Genomic DNA, 17,609 nt, shown 5'->3' on the forward strand with positions numbered 1-17,609 from the left:
GAGGCTTGAAGGAGAGGTCGGAGTCAAAGAGAACACCTAGGCAGTGAGCCTGCGTGGTGGAGCTGATGGTAGCACCGTTGACTTGGAGGGAGGCAGGCACAGGAGTAACAACACTTGAGGGAGGAAAGTCCAGAATTTCAGTTTTGGTCAAGTTTAATTTAAGGAAGTGGGCAGCCATCCAGTTAGAAATAGCAGAGAGGCAAGTCAAGAGCGATGGGGAGAGATCAGGAAAGGACAGGTAGATTTGCGTGCCATCTGCATAGAAATGATATTGGAAGCCAAAGGAGCTAATGAGTTTACCAAGGGAGGCAGTATAGATGAAGAACAGTAGGGGACCAAGGACTGAACCTTGGGGGACACCAACAGAGAGGAGCTGGGGAGAAGAAGCAGAGCCAGAGAAAGAAACACTGAAAGAGCGCTGGGAGAGGTAGGAGGAGCACCAGGAAAGAGCAATATCTTATAGACCGATATTGCGGAGGATGAGAAGAAGCTGTTGATGATCAACAGTGTCAAAAGCCGCAGATAGGTCAAGGAGAATTAGGATAGAGTAGTGACCACGATGGCTTTGCCATTAGCAGCTAATTTCCCCAGACCGGTTGTTCCTGACCTCTCGCGCTTACTCTGCATGGGCTGGGGCCGCAACACATGGCGGCGGGCACCTGGTCTTGCAGGGCTGCGACCCCAGCGACCGCAGTATGTACGCAAGTGCATGCAGATACACATACACTTAAAGGACCACTTCAGACACCTAGATCACATCAGCTCAATGAAGTGGTCTGGGTGCCAGGTCCCTCTAGTTCAGAGAAAATTTGGCTTATATAGGAGATGCTAAATGTCTATCTTCTAGACAGGCTAGATGGTCTTTGTTTCTGTCTCGCTTTAACTTCCTTATAACTTACAGACCTGGTCCCAAAAATGTGAAGGCTGATGCCTTATTTAGACAGTTTGATACTGAGACTTTACAGGAACATGAGACATCCCCTATCGTGCCTCCTCAATGTATCATCGCTTCTACTGTTCTTTCACTGTCTTCTCCCTTGCTTGGTGCTATAATGGAGGCTCAGTCTCAGGCACCATGCAATAAACCACTGGACAAAATGTTTGTTCCATTAGGTGAAAGAAAGAATGTGCTGAGGGTGTTCTACGACAATGTGACTGCTGGACACCCAGGTATCAATAAATCCATATCTTCGATCACAAGATCATTTTGGTGGGATTCCCTTAAAAACGATGTTAAGCACTATGTGCAGACTTATTCAGTTTGTGCTGTTTCTAAGGTCCCTTATAAGCTTCCTTGTGGTTTGTTGCAACCACTTCCTGTACCTAGTGCTCCATGGTCTCACTTGTCAATGGACTTCATCGTTGAACTTCCAAGTTCTAATGGCTATACCACCATTCTTATGGTGGTTGACCATTTCTCCAAGAGACCATTTCTCCAAGATTATTCCACTTAAAAAAATTGCCATCCTCTCAAGACCTGGTTCTTATCTTTATACATGAGATTGTCCAAATGCATGGCATTCCTCACAATATTGTATATGATAGGGGCTCTCAGTTTGTGTCTCGGTTTTGGAGGGTGTTCAGTAAACAGTTGGGCATTGAATTGTCTTTTTCTTCCGCTTACCATCCCCAAACTAATAGCACGGCTTAGAGGGCTAACCAGTCATTAGAGTTATATCTGCGTTGTTTTGTAAATAGCACTCAAGATAATTGGTCCGAATTACTATCCTGGGCTGAGTTTGCTAGGACAATGCTACCCATGACTCTTCTGGTCACAGTCCATTCTTTGTTAATAACGGTCGTCATCCTACTGTCCTGATGGCTGTTTTCTCCGAGACAACTATCCATGCTTTGGATGATCGCCTTTCTTTTATCCGTGATACTTGGACCAAAGTTCATTCTGCTCTCAAAACTGCAGCTGATCGCTTCAAGTTCTATGCGGATAAACGGCAGGGAGCCAACCCCGTTTACCAAGTGGGTGACAGGGTATAGTTATCATCACGCAACATCAAATTGAAAGTTCCTAGTATGAAGTTTGCAACCAGATTCCTGGGCCCCTGTCGTATTCTTCGGAGGATTAACCCTGTGTCTTGTTTGCAATAAATATACTTTCTCAAGTATCCCTCCTCCTTCCTTAGTTGTTTCTGGACAGGAAGAGTATGAGGTCTCTTCCATAATTGATTCCAGGTTTTCTCTGGGCACCGTACAGTACTTGGTGGATTGGAAAGGTTATGGACCAGCCGATCGTTCTTGGGTTCCGGCATCTTATATAAATTCGCTATTTTCATGCGAGGTTTCCTCTCAAGCCTGGTCCTACCCACCCGGTGGGCATTCTTCAGATGGGGGCTAATGATGTGATTAATGACATTTACTGTTCTGACAAGCAAAGTTGTGCCGAGCAGCAATCAAATCCACAGGAGGGTTTGTGCTGAGCAGCAATTATGCAACTGGGAACCTGGTAACTGCCTTTGGGGTCAAAGGCCGATTACAGCCTATCAGATCCAGAGGAGGGGTATTTAGGCCCAGTTCTCATCCTGCTCAGTGCCCTGTGGTGGTTTCCTTAGTGGTTGTCCGAGAGTGCGTTCCTGATTCAAGTTTCTTCTGGTTTTTGACTTTGGCTTCCATTTTTTACTTCCCTGTATTCTGGTTTCCCTGACTTCTGGCTTTCCCGTATCATTGTGTCTCTTGCTGTATCCCCTGACCTTGGCAAGTATCCTGACTACTCTTTGGTACATTAAGTCCGGCCATTCTAAGGCCCGTTAATCCGTTACCTATTAGTCATCTGTGTGACACAATTCTACGTGCTGGATCAACTAGTAATCCTGACAGTATCTGCATATGTCTGTAGCGTCTCTGTATGTCTATGTATCTGCATGTGTGTCAGTGTTTGTATCTGTATGGGTGTCATTCTGTGTATCTGCATGTTTGTCATTAAGTCTGTCTGTGTAGCTGCATGTGTGTCAGTGTATTTATATGTGTGTCTGTATGTGTATCTTAGTCCCTGCATTTGGGTCAGTGTGTGCCCCTGTGTATCTGTTTGTCTGTAAGGTTGTCAGTGTTTGTATCTGTAGGAGTGTCATTCTGTGTATCTGAATGTGTGTCATTCCAAGTGTCTTTATATTTGCATGTATGGTAGTATGAGTATTTGTGTAGCTGTGTTTGTCTGTGTATTTACATGTATGTCAGTGGGTGTATCTGTGCATCTATATCTGTGTTAGTGTGTGTCTGTGTATCTGCATGTGTATGCATGTGTATGTGTGTTATTGTGTACATCTGCACGTGTGTCAGTATATGCACCTGTGTTTTTGTGTATCTGTTTGAATATCAGTGTATCTGTATACCTGCATGTGTAATAGTATATGCACCAGTATGACTTACAGGAAATTCCTGAACCCCTGAACTGATCTGGGTGATTTTTGGATATGTTGGTCACCCAGATCAGGGCTATCAGGATGTAACATTTGTGGGTTTTGTGTATTCTTAGGGTACTTTTGGGGTGTTTTTAAAAAAATGTGTTTTTTCTGTGCTTGGAGATAATTGGATTGGAATTAGTACAGCAACTGTTTCAATTATCTCTCAAGCAGAGGCGAGGGATTGTGTGCTATGTGTGGGAGTCTTGTGCATTTTAACTTTGTTGTTATTGGTTTACAAGTTTGTGTCACAGTCCCCAGCAAGGTTCATGTGGGTGTCACCCTTGCATGGTGACTTGCATAAAAGACCATTGTGGCTACCATTAAAACAGAATGCTTCATGAAGTCTTGGCTCATGTTTGGGGGATTGGAGAACTCCATTCACTCTGGGGATTGCTATATCACAATACTCACCTGAGTATAATCACTAGCTCTTATAGGAGCTGTTTCTGCTACGCTCTCTGGAGTAGGAAAGGTTCACCCACTGGAAGCTGGATCCTGGTCTTGGGTACAGGGGGGTGGAGGACGGCGGGACCCCAACCAAGCTGCAGCGGTTTGTGGGGTCTTCTGTGCTTATGGTGTCTGGTGGAGTGCTTGGAGTCCTCGGTGAGCACTAGGAGCATCGATTAACGGAGATACCCAGTTAGGGTGCCAGGCGGTTCCGTCTCAACCACCCTGTCATAGTCACGCCCTGAAGACAGTCATCATACAACACAGTTATAAAACTTGATTTTACTATAAACACAATGCACAAAGACCACAAGAAGCCCCCGCTTACACACAACACACTGAGAGCATTTACCCCACACACAAACAGCCCTAGACACAAAGATACACAGGGACAGTGGCGTACATACCGCGGTCACAGGGGCCACCCTGCGGCCCCCCTGCGGCCCCCCGCAACCGGGTAGCAGCTGCCACCAGTGGCGTACGTACCGCGGTCTCAGGGGTCGCAACTGCGACCGGGCCCGGCACTCCAGGAGGCCCGGCCGCCCTGCGGCCCCCCCGCAACCGGGTAGCAGCTGCGACGCTTTCCGGCAAACCGCTGAGGTTGCACGTTAAGGGGTTCATCGGGTGGCCCATGCTGTCACGGCCACCCGATGGACATGGATTGTAAGGGGGCCCGGTCTGCACTGGGCGCTTTAAGAGCACGACCAGGCCCCCTGTGATTACATCATCACTGCTGGGAGGAAGTGACCGCACGTCACTCCTCCCAGCATACTGAAAGCCCGCGCGGGAGGAAACAGAAAGGAGGAGGGAGTCAGAGTGGGAACTCTGACTCCCATCAGGCTGTGCCACCACTGGACCCCAGGGAAAGTCACACATGGTAGGAAACATTTTGTGTATTTGAGTCTCTGTATGTATGTCTGTGTCTGTGTCTCTGTATGTGTGTATGTATGTCTGTGTATGTATGTCTGTGTATGTATGTCTGTGTCTCTGTATGTGTGTATGTATGTCTGTGTCTGTGTCTCTGTATGTGTGTATGTATGTCTGTGTCTCTGTATGTGTGTATGTATGTGTGTGTCTATGTCTCTGTATGTGTGTATGTATGTCTGTGTCTGTGTCTCTGTATGTGTGTATGTATGTTTGTGTCTGTGTCTCTGTATGTGTGTGTCTGTGTCTCTGTATGTGTATCCGTATGTATGTCTGTGTCTCTGTGTTTGTGTATCCGTATGTATGTCTGTGTCTCTGTATGTGTGTATGTGGGTGTCTGTGTCTCTGTGTGTATGTATGTTTGTGTCTTTGTCTATGTATGTATGTGTGTGTATGTATCTGTATGTATGTCTGTGTATGTATGTTTGTGTCTGTGTCTCTGTATGTGTGTATGATTGTGTGTCTGTGTCTCTGTATGTGTGTATGTATGTGTGTGTCTGTGTCTCTGTATGTATGTGTCTGTGTGTGTGTGTCTGTATGTATGTGTCTGCATGTATGTATGTGTCTGTTGGGGGTGTGTGTATGTGTTTGTGTCTGTATGTATGTGTCGGGGGGAGGGGCCCACAGTCTGGGGGGAGACGGTCAGGGTGGGGGGGGCCCACGGATCAGTTTTGCACCGGGGTCCCGTGGAGTGTGGGTACACCACTGCACAGGGACACAGAGACGTACATTCAAATGCAAGGATACTCACTGTCAGAAAAATACTCTCAGGCACTTACTCAGGTAGATAGACATAGTCAGAAATACAAACAATCCTACAGAAATTGTGACTGCATGTCTGTGTTTGTCAATGTGTGTGTGTCTGTGCATCAGTTTGATATTTATTAATGGGTACACTTACTGTGATATTTATTAACTGGCAAAATTACTGCGGCATTTATTAATTGGAAGCCTTACTGTGGTATTTATTAATGGGCACATTGACCGTGATATTATTTAATATACACCTGGCTTATAGTTGTGTTCAAATGTTTGCAAAACACATTTCTTTTATTTCTTATGAGATTCATATTCAACTGTAGGTTATAACAGAATGGCACAATCATATAACAAAACATGGCAAAAAAATAAAAATGAAATGACCCCTGTTCAAAAGTTTGCATACCCTTAGTTCTTAATACTGTGTATTGCCCCCATAGCATCAATGACAGAGTGCAGTCCTTTATAATAGTTTTCTATGAGGCCCCTAATTCTTGCAGGTGGTATTGCTGCCCATTCGTCTTGGCTACATGCCTCCAGGTCATGCAAAGTCTTTGGTCGTCTTGCATGAACCGCACGTTTGAGATCTCCTCAGAATGGCTCGATGATATTAAAATCAGGAGATTTTGATGGCCACTCCAGAACCTTCACCTTTTTCTGCTGTAACCACTGGAGCGTCAACTTGGCCTTGTGCTTAGGGAAATTGTCATGCTGGAAAGTCCAAAAGCATCACATGCACAGTCTTTGTCCAGAAGAATGCAAATTCTCTGCCATTATTTTCTGATAATATGCTGCATTTATCTTGCCATCAATTTTCTCAAGATTACCTGTGCCTTTAGAGCTCAACCCCCTCCCCAAAACATTAGTGTGCCACCAACATGCTTCACAGGGGGGATGATATTCTTTTCATTGTAGGCCTTGTTGACCCCTCTCCAAACATAGCGCTTATGGTTGTAACCATTGTGGCCAACCTGGCATCAGTTCCTGGGGTTGCCAAAACCCATAGTGAGTTATTGCGAACAAATCTGTATCCCCCTGTTTAGGAACTGAACAGAACGCGTGTGGTTTCCACCTGTAATTGACTTAGAACACTGACCACCCCTGGCTGTTAGTACTTGAGTGCTTTCTCTGGGTGGCCGCTGTTCATACAACTGAATGCACATGGTTCAGTGCATGGACATTTTGTCTCCCGAACGCAAGCAGCGGTACTTGGTCGTCGAGTGCGTGGAACTAATTTTGGCTTCACGTTCTCGCTAACCCCAGTCAAGATGGTACTGGTGCCTGTATTCTTTCCTGAACAACTACATAAACCACGTTCAGAGATATGATCTATCGACTGGGGGAGCCTTCGCTAGCTAAGAGCCAGGGGGAGCCTAGTAAGTGTCACATAGGAATGGCCAAGGTACAGTACTTTGGTCACCGAGTAGGGGGTGGGCTGCAGAAGCCTGAATCTGCTAAGGTTGAAGTCATAGCCCAGTGGCCTACCCCTCATACTAAGACCCAGGTTCTGGCTTTCTTAGGGACAGCAGGGTACTACCAAAAATTTGTACCCAACTTCAGTGCTCGAGCTAAACCTCTCACTGACCCCACCCGTAAGAACCTTCCTAGGCAGGTAGTTTTGGCCCCAGAGTGTGAGCAGGCATTCCAGGACCTGAAAGTGGCTCTCGTAAATGCACCTGTACTGGCTGCTCCTGATCTAACTAAACATTTTCTTATCCACACAGACGCTTCTATGTTTGGGAGAAGTACTGAGCCAAGTCAGAGCTGATGGTGGAGAACATCCTGTGGCTTACTTAAGCAGAAATCTCCTATCCTGAGAAATAAGCTACGCCGCCATTGAAAAAGAATGCCTGGCCATGGTGTGGGCCCTCAAGAAACCTTACCTTTACAGGCAACCTTTCTCATTGCTCACAGATCACAACCAGTTTAGTGTGTCTAAACCGGGTGCCAGGAAACAACGCAAGGCTGCTGCGCTGGAGTTTGGTGCTGCAGCCACATGATTTTATAGTCCAGTACTGCCCTGGGAAGCAGAATGGCAACGCTGACGGGTTATCCAGACAAACTGAACTAGAGAAGTGATCTGTGAGCACTCCGGAAATCCCCAAGCTTATCCAAAGTGCTTTTGCTTATGGGGGAGCTGTATGGCATCAGTCCCTGGGGTTGCCCGAACCCATATGGAGTTGTGGTGAACAAATCTGTACCCCCCTGTTTGGGAACCAAACAGAACGTGTGTGGTTTTCCCCTGTTAATGACTTAGAACATCGACCAACCCGGCTGTTAACTGCAATTAAGGAGTACTTGATTGCTTTCCCTGGGTGGCCGCCATTCGTATAACCGAAGGCACGTGGTTCTGTGCATGGCGGACATTCTATACAGCCATGGATTCTCTGGAACTCTTTTGGGGCATCACCTTATGGCTAGCCGGTTAAATCTTCTCCTGAATAACGATCTCGTTCCCCGAACCAATTTGAGCACTTTTCGGAAATGTTGTGCACTCAGATCCAGGCTATTCAGAGATATAAGATTTGTTGGGTTCCTGTAGAGTTTTATTATGTTTTTGGGGTGTTTTATAAAGTATATATTTTATGTAACTGAGAGATAATTGAGTTATATAAAATTCCCAGCTCAATTATCTCTTAGACCCAGTGCATCTTGGGAACATTCCTTGTAAACTTGTCCTGAAGACCCCATGATGCTCCGAACATCCTCACTCAAATTGGCAAATCTGTTTGGTTACACAAATTCAGGACTAGTTAGACCTTTCCTCTTCATCCCTCCTGCCACCCAGGGGCATTTTAGCCGCAAGGCAAACAAGGCATTTGCCTTGGGCGGCATTTTCCAGGGGGTGGCAAAAAACGCCGCCCCCAAACGCCAAGGGCAAATGCCTTGTTAGCCTTGCGGCTAACTGGGCTGCCGGTCGGGCTGATGGGCTGGGCGGGCGGCTGGCGAGGGAGCTCTTCCTCTGAGCGCTCTGCTCAGCTCCCTCGCGCGCCGCAGAGTGAGGCTGGGAGCCGGAATATGATGTCATCTTCCGGGTCCCAGCCTCACTCTGCGGCGTGCGAGGGAGCTGAGCAGAGAGCTCAGAGGAAGAGCTCCCTCGCCAGCCGCCTACCCGCCAGCGCACAGCAGCCTGCACGCCCGGCAGCCACTGGACCACCAGGGAGAAAGAGACCTCCCCCCAGCATTCCCAAAGGTAAGGAGGCTGGGGGATAGGTTAAATTAATTATATTATAATATATATTATATTATATTTATTATATATTATATATTATATATTATTATTATATTATATTATATTATATATATTATATAAATATATATATTATATATATTATATATTATTATATTATATATTATATTATATTAATTATATAATATATTATATTATATATTATATATATGAGAGTGTCTGTGTCTGACAGAGAGTGTGTGTGTCTGACAGTGAGTGTGTGTGTCTGTTAGTGAGTGTGTGTGTGTCTGCTAGTGAGTGTGTGTGTCTGTTAGCTAGTGTATGCGTATCTGTCAGTGCATTTGTGTGTGTGTGTGTATTTAGAAGGCGGGACGGGGGGAGGGGAAGGGTTGGGTGGGGGTGTCGCGGGGGGGGGGAGGGGGGTGAGGGGCGCCTGAGTTTTGTCCTGCCTAGGGCAGCACAAAACCAGGATACACCACTGCTGCCACCTCTCTCAACTGTTATCCAGCTACGTGCCTGTTCTCCAGCTTATCTCCACCCACTCCACTAACTGCCCCACTAAACTCTACTGAGTGAGAATTTTTCATTGGTAATGACACAACAATGCCCCTATCTGGCCATGCCCCCTTACCACTGGCCCACTTTTATAAAAAAAAATATATTTTCTCCATTCAGGCCCTGTTCCCACAATAAACTGAGCAGCAGCACAAATGAGGGAATAAAACAAAAATGTGTTTTTTTAACCAGTTGCAAGTTAAAAAAAAAATACTGAATAAAAATGATACAAACCACTTTCCGCAATCCTGTAGTTCTCCAAGGAACTCCTGTTTTTTGTATTTTTTTGTGGTTGTTTTTTTTGTTTTGTTTGTGTGTGTTGGGGTGGAGGCTGTGATGGCATGCTAAGAAGTGGTGATACCGGAGAAACTGACGGAAGCCAAGCACAGAGAGATGGACACAGGTTTCTTCAGGAAGGAAGAGATTCTTTATTGGATCACCGATTGGGACTCAGAGGGACTAACATCACCAAAATACAGCAAATTCTGAGCCCCGGACAATAGTGCAGGCTCCTTATATAGGCACATAACTCCTCCCATATTAAGCTCCACCCGCACATTCTCTTGACCAATCAACACAAATAAGAATTAACTTCCTGTTTGACCGCATGGCTTGTCCAGCACAATGGAGGAGGGGGAATACTACATCCTGTATTCTTGCACATGCTCCGTACACTACTGATCGTATCTTGCCTCGTGCAACCAACTGATCGATACGTCAGCATATGCACGTACACATGCCACGTGGTAATCTCGGCCTACTAAATTTATTTTTACCGAGATTCCACCACATTCCCCCCTTTGATGCCTCTTGATATTTCACAATTACTTGAGGCATCACTTAACCTTGGTTTGCATACACAGCAAGTTACCTTGAACCAGACCAGACTTATCTTATGATGTGAATCTTCAACACTCATCTTCTTGCATTGGTTCTCCCTGATCTAGAGCCTTATACTTATAAATCGCCATTATCTGTGCAGCAGCCTTCCTCTCTGCTATATTTTCTATCAGGCTTTGCACAGACCTAACTACTAAGGGTATAAGACACGGCAGGAGTAGACACAACATTAAAATCAGTAGGACTCCACCTACCACTGCCTTAAGCCCTCCAAACCACTCATACCAGCTACCAAACCAACTACTTGGATTATACCCTTTCCATACCTGAGTAGGCACATGCGCTAGTTTAACCATATGGCTAGTAAGCTCAGCTATTGCTTGCCCTTCGTCATCTATTTGAAGACAGCAATTGCTCAGGTTAAACTTCCCACATACACCTCCCTCTACTGCCAAAAGGTAATCCAAGGCTAATCTATTTTGGTAGACTGCCGTCCTCATCCTGGTGTTATGCTTTGCTAGAAGATTGAGCGCTTGTGACGTCTCGTTGGTGATAATCTCAACCACCGCCTGTAATCTTATAATACGGTTGAGCATATAAATAGGGGTTCTGTAACCAAAGGTACCATCCTCAGCCCACGTGGCTGGCCCATAATAATCTATGATACGCTGGGGAGGCCATTCATCATCTTCCCAGGCGCCTATCTCTATGGGTCCCCTTTTCTTCCTATGATTCACATCATACACTTTAACACCTAAAGTCTCACCTGTTTCAATCGGTAACAAGAAGAAGGATGGTTTGAGCATACCCAACACACATGCCCCTTCCCAGTCCTGTGGCAACTCCGAATAGGCTTTCTTACCACAGATCCAGTACAAATTTGCTGGGGCTCTCCAGGTAGATGTGATGGATAAATCAAACCACACATCCTTTAAATTGGCGTATCTAGCAAACGGGTTAGATGGTTCTGAGACATTTGAAGTCGACCACCAAGTTGTATTTTTAGTATCATCATCATAAGCTTTTTGCCCTAGACAAGTTAATTCTCCTACAGAAGTATTATACATTATTCCTTTCCTTGCTATGCAAACATAACCTATGATGGAGGTCTTTAATCTCCACTCAGATTTACCTCTAACACTCATATGATAATCGGCTTGTGTAGATATCAGTTGGTCAACTGCCTCAGAACCGGACATTACCTCCTTTGCTTCCCAAGGCCATTGGTCTCCCATGTTAGTACCTCCACACACATAGCAGTTGGTAACATTAAGACTACCGGCAATACTTTCGGCTAAATCGATGAACAGGTTTTTAGCATTATGGGGGATCTTATTATCTATACTCATCTCTTCATAAAAGGAATGGTATACTTGATGAGTTTGGGAGGATACCGTATCAGTCTCTATCCCTATAAACAATAATGTCCCAGGATCTAAACCCGTCCCGTATATCTGAAACCCAAATAAATTGCCATATTTGTCTAAGAACTTATCGGGGTTATTTATAAGTATATGGATGGGATTACATTCCATAGACTTACAATATGGGCTAGTCGGCAACTTAGTCACTATCATGTCTTTGTCTACTGTCTGTCCCCAAGTCGCCCACCCCACACAAGACCAATATGGGCAAAAGTTATAGTCTTTATTTGGGCATCTAGGACTCACATATTTATTTTTACTACTGGGACAAATATATTTATCATTAGACCCATACGTCCTCTCCCATCTAAGATCCCCACATACATTCCACGGCTTTCTACCACTCGATATCGCTTTACACGCATCAAATAGCAGAACACCCGAAGAATGTACGGATTCTAACATCGTCTTATTAATTAGGGTCCCCTGAGGATCTCCATTCCTGAGAGTCAACTAAATTGTACGAGGTTGATACTCCGGACTGAAGCACTTAGGTTCTCCTACTCCTAAATGGCACACACTATAGTCTATATTTAAGTATCTACATCTCGATACATCTCCTTTACACTCGTATTGTGAATGCCAAATTAGGGTTTGGGAAATATGGTTACCTGTTCTCGTAGTCTTAATGCATACCTCACAGCTAGGAGTGTCGGTACCTCTACCTTCCTGAATATAAAAACACATATAAATAAACACTATCAAAAGCACATCTTTCGCCGTCATCCTCAGTCTTCGTCCGTGCGAAGGCACCTCAGCTTCCAGGATGTGAGGGCTGCAGGGAATGGAGTTCTGCTCGTCTTCACAGGTGTCCCTTCGAGACTTTCCTGGCTTATATACTATGTGTTGGTAAGCGGACAGGCTTTATTATGGCCTTCTCACTCACGCACCAAATCCCTGTAACAATAAAATTTTGTAATCCACACGATTCCTCGTTACTCCGACTGAGTAGTGCGTTTTAACCGGATCTTGCAGGGATTCTCTGGATCTGCTGTAACTTGCCAAGAATCGACTGCTGCTGGTTTAACCCTGGAGTGATGTATCCACGGAGTCACTTCGGCTACTTTTATCGCTGTAGGGGTAGACAAAAGAACAACATAAGGACCTCTCCACTTGGGCCCTAACGGTACATTATTCCACTCTTTAATCCACACTTGATCTCCTGGATGATAACTATGAACAGGGGGATAAATATTCACAGGTAATCTATCTTGTACCCATTTCTGTACCTCCTCCATAGTCTTACCCAACTCTACAACCTGCTGCCGGGTAATTCCTTCTCCCAACTGACTCAAATCCCCCCTTAAGTTACCAAGTACGGGCGGTGGTCGCCCATACATAATTTCAAAAGGAGAGAGGCCCATCCTTCTGGTAGGGGTACTGCGGATTCGCAATAGAGCTATGGGTAAGAGAACGTTCCACTTAAGTTGGGTTTCCTGACACATTTTAGCCAACTGGTTCTTAATAGTTCTAATCATTCTCTCTACCTTACCAGAACTCTGGGGTCTATATGCTGTATGAAGCCTCCACTTTATACCAAGCATATGAGTCAGTTGTTGTAGGCACTGATGAACAAAAGCTGGACCATTGTCCGATCCTATAGAACAGGGTAGTCCATATCGGGGTATTATTTCTCGTAGCAGGAATCTTACAACTTCTCCTGCTTTCTCTGTACGAGTAGGACATGCTTCTACCCAGCCTGAATAGGTGCACACAATTACCAACAGGTAACGATGTCCACCCGATTTAGGCATCACTGTAAAGTCTATTTGTAAATCGGACATGGGGAGTCCCCCCATAAACTGGACTCCTGGTGGCTTTACTGGTCCTTGTCTTGCATTATTTTTAGCACACGTTACACATCTTCGTACAATGGCCTGAGTCAAGTTGGACAATCTTGGTATGTAGAAATGTTTTCTGAGAGATTCTTCAGTACTGTCTCTCCCAGAATGTGTCCCGTTGTGATAATTTTGGACAATTTCTACCGCTAGTGATGCTGGTATGACTATTCTTCCATCTTCTAGCTGATACCACTTGTTCTCCAAATACTTTCCTGGTTCAGTCTTTAACCACTCCTCTTCTTGAGCTGTATAAACTGGAGTCCATTGGGACAGTGGAGTTGGTATAAGATCAGCTATATGCCCCACATACTCCTGTCTTCCTGATTCAGCAGCACGCTTAGCTGCACTATCTGCCATCCGATTTCCCCTGGTTACATCACCATCTCCTCTCAGATGCGCTCGACAATGTATGATACCGACTTCTTTCGGCTCCCACACTGCTTCCAATAGTTGTAGGATTTCAGCTGCGTATTTGATTTCTTTGCCTTCTGAATTCAGTAGTCCTCTTTCTTTATACAAAGCTCCGTGGGCATGAGTGGTTAAAAACGCATACTTAGAGTCCGTATAGATATTCACTCTTAAACCTTCAGCCAATTGTAACGCTCGTGTTAGTGCTATTAATTCTGCCTTTTGTGCTGATGTTCCTTTCGCCAGTGGCCGAGCTTCTATCACCTTGTCTATTGTTGTTACTGCATATCCTGCATAGCGGATCCCTTCTTTCACATAACTACTGCCGTCGGTATAATATTGAACATCGGGGTTCTGGATGGGAAAATCACGAAGATCTGGTCTACTTGAGAATACTTCATCCATTACTTCCAAACAATCATGTTGACTTTCAGTAGGTTGTGGCAAGAGGGTAGCTGGATTTAAGGTGTTTACAGTCTCTAAATGCACTCTTGGGTTTTTACACAACATTGCTTGATACTTGGTCATACGGCTGTTACTAAACCAATGATTTCCTTTGTAATCCAACAACGTCTGTACTGCATGTGGGACTCGTACATAAAGTTCTTGACCCAGAGTGAGTTTATCGGCTTCAGCTACTAGCAGGGCGGCTGCAGCTACGGCTCTTAGACAAGGTGGAAGTCCGCTGGCCACTGCATCCAATTGCTTAGACATGTAGGCAACAGGTCTTTGCCATGATCCCAAGTACTGTGTCAATACTCCCACAGCCATTCTTCTTTGCTCGTGTACATATAGGTAGAATGGTCGTGTGTGATCAGGTAGACCTAATGCTGGGGCACTCATCAAAGCCTTCTTCACATCTTCAAATGCCGTTTGCTGTTCTTGGGTCCATAAGAAGGGGTCGTGCTCTGTACCTTTGATAGCTGCGTACAGAGGTTTTGCCAGTATCGCATAGCTGGGAATCCATATCCTACAGAAGCCTGCTGCCCCCAAGAATTCTCGCACTTGTCTTCTATTCTTGGGTATTGGTATTTGGCAGACAGCTTCTTTTCTCTCTGGCCCCATAATTCTTTGACCTTCAGAGATATGGAATCCCAGATATTTGACAGTTGGCAAACACAACTGAGCCTTCTTTCTAGACACCTTGTATCCTGCCTTCCAGAGAATGTGTAGTAGATCGTGCGTCGCTTGCTGACAGATTTCTTTTGTAACTGCTGCTATCAACAAGTCATCTACATATTGTAACAATACACACTCTCCTGGGATGGACTCGAAATCCAGTAGATCTTGACTTAGGGCTGAACCAAATAGGGTAGGTGAATTCTTAAACCCTTGGGGCAGTCTTGTCCAAGTCATTTGGCGTTTTGAGCCCGTTACAGCGTTCTCCCATTGGAAAGCGAAAATACATTGACTTTCTGCGGCAATTCGGAGGCAAAAGAAGGCATCTTTGAGGTCTAAGACTGTAAAGTAAGTAGCCCCGCCCGGAATTAAAGCAAGCAGGTTATATGGATTGGGTACAACTGGATGTATACTAACAACCGCATCATTGACTGCTCTCAAGTCCTGCACAGGTCGATACTCATCTGTACCGGGCTTTTGAACAGGCAGCAATGGGGTGTTCCAGGGGGAAGTACAGAATTTTAGGATACCATACCGTATGAACTTATCCAGATAGGATTGGATGTTCTTCTTAGCCTTCTGCGGGATGTGGTATTGTCTTAGGCTCACTGGATAAACCCCAAGTTTTAGTTCAATTTTTATAGGTGGAATATTGCGGGCCAGTCCTGGTGGGTTGTTCTCTGCCCAAACTCCTGGTATGTTAAATAATGTCTCATCACTCCTAGGGTTTTGGCTAGTCAACACTGTATAAAGTCGCCACTCTTCTTCCTTTGGTACGGATAATGTCATGATACCTGAAGGTCCATTAAACTTTAAAGATGTTGTTCCATTTGGTAGGAACGTAATCTGCGCTTGTAATTTTGATAGCATATCACGTCCCAGCAATTGGACTGGACATTCAGGCATATAGAGGAATTGATGTTTTACTACGTGGCCTCCCAATGTACAGAGTCGACTTTTAAGAACCGGTTTTTCAGCACTTCTTCCAGTTGCTCCTATCACAGTAATAGTCCTTCCAGATGGAGGAGCAACTAGATTAGTCACCACTGAATGTTCAGCACCAGTGTCGATCATGAACGCACTCCTTTTTCCCCCTATTGATACCTCGACCATAGGCTCCGCTCGACCAAGGGGGATGGAGCCCGGTCGGTATCAATAGTCCTCCATGACCGTGTCAGCCAATCCTACAAAGTCCCTACCTTCTCTATCGCGGGACCTTTGCGCTGCTGGAATATACCTGTCTTCCCTAACACTTCCTCTGTTCCCATTACTCCCTCTATTACCATTACTCCCTCCGGGGCCTCCTCTACCTCTCGCTCTGCCTCTAAAGTTTCCGTAGCCTGCCCTGGGTAGGTCTCTCTCGTACTGCTCTCTTTGCGGACATTCGTTCCTCCAATGCCCTTCTTCCTTGCAATACGCGCACTGATTCCTACTCAAAGGCTCCCTACTCCATCTACTATCGCCTCTATCTGGGCCCCGTCTATCTACGCCTGCGATCGCTACCGCTAGCATATCAGCCTTTTTACGCATCTTGCGCTCTTCCTCTTTCTTACTTTCTGTTTCCCTATTCATATAAACCTTATTCGCTACCTCCATTAGTTGGGTGATTGACATACCTGCAAACCCTTCTAACTTTTGTAGCTTGCGCTTAATATCTCCGTAAGCTTGGCTGACAAAGGCGGAGTTCACCATTCGGGAATTATCTGCGTCTTCCGGATTAAAGGGGGTATACAAGCGGTATGCCTCCAATAATCGGTCATAAAAGACACTGGGCGCTTCATCACTTTTCTGAATCACCTCAACTGTCTTCGACATGTTAATAGCTTTCTTTCCTCCGGCTTTCATGACAGCAATTATAGCGTCTCTATAGGCTCTGAGTTGGACCATATCAGCACCATTTACATTCCAATCGGGATCGGTGTTGGGATAATGTGTTGCGGCCCATGCTGCTGGATTAGCTTGGTTCAAAGTACGGGCTTTATCCTCTAGTGCCTTAATGGCTGCTTGATTTATTCTTGTCCTTTCCTCATTGTTGAACAAAGTCATTAATAACTGCTGGCAATCAGCCCATGTCGGGTTATGTGTCTGTACTATTGAGGTGAACAGATCAGTCATAGCTTGTGGTTTCTCAGTATACGAGGAATTGTGGGTCTTCCAGTTTAAAAGATCGGTTGTCGTAAATGGGACATATACAAAGACTGGGTCAGCATGTGCCATTTGGCCTGCGGCATCGATATAGGCTGACCCAGGATTCAGACGAAGAGGCATCTGATAGTGTTTTAATTGTTGGGCACCGGTCAACTGTCGGGTCTGTATGGGGCTACGTGGAGGGGCGTCAGTCATAGGTTCCAGTCGGGGAGAAATAGGGTATGGGGATATGGGAGCTTGGTTTTGGGAAAAGGTTGTAAATAAAACACTTCGAGCCGAGCTAGATGAAGCTTGACCGGAAGTCTGAAGTGGCGCCAAATCAGGATATTCGTTTTTAATGGGGGTTGGTTCTGATTCCGGAAGGGGAGATTTAGTACGAGGGGGGGGTGGATCCTGTACTGGAGGAGGAAGCGGAAGTGGATGGGGGTAATGAGGGGAGGGTTGCAGGACTTCCTGCATTCGCGTCACTTCCTCTTAACGGAAAGTAAGGGGGCGGCAAAGGGATCTCGGACTCAGGGGGCGTGTCCAAAATAGGCCTAGC

Source organism: Pelobates fuscus, chromosome 2 (genome assembly GCF_036172605.1).
Source record: "Pelobates fuscus isolate aPelFus1 chromosome 2, aPelFus1.pri, whole genome shotgun sequence".
Classification (NCBI taxonomy): domain Eukaryota; kingdom Metazoa; phylum Chordata; class Amphibia; order Anura; family Pelobatidae; genus Pelobates; species Pelobates fuscus.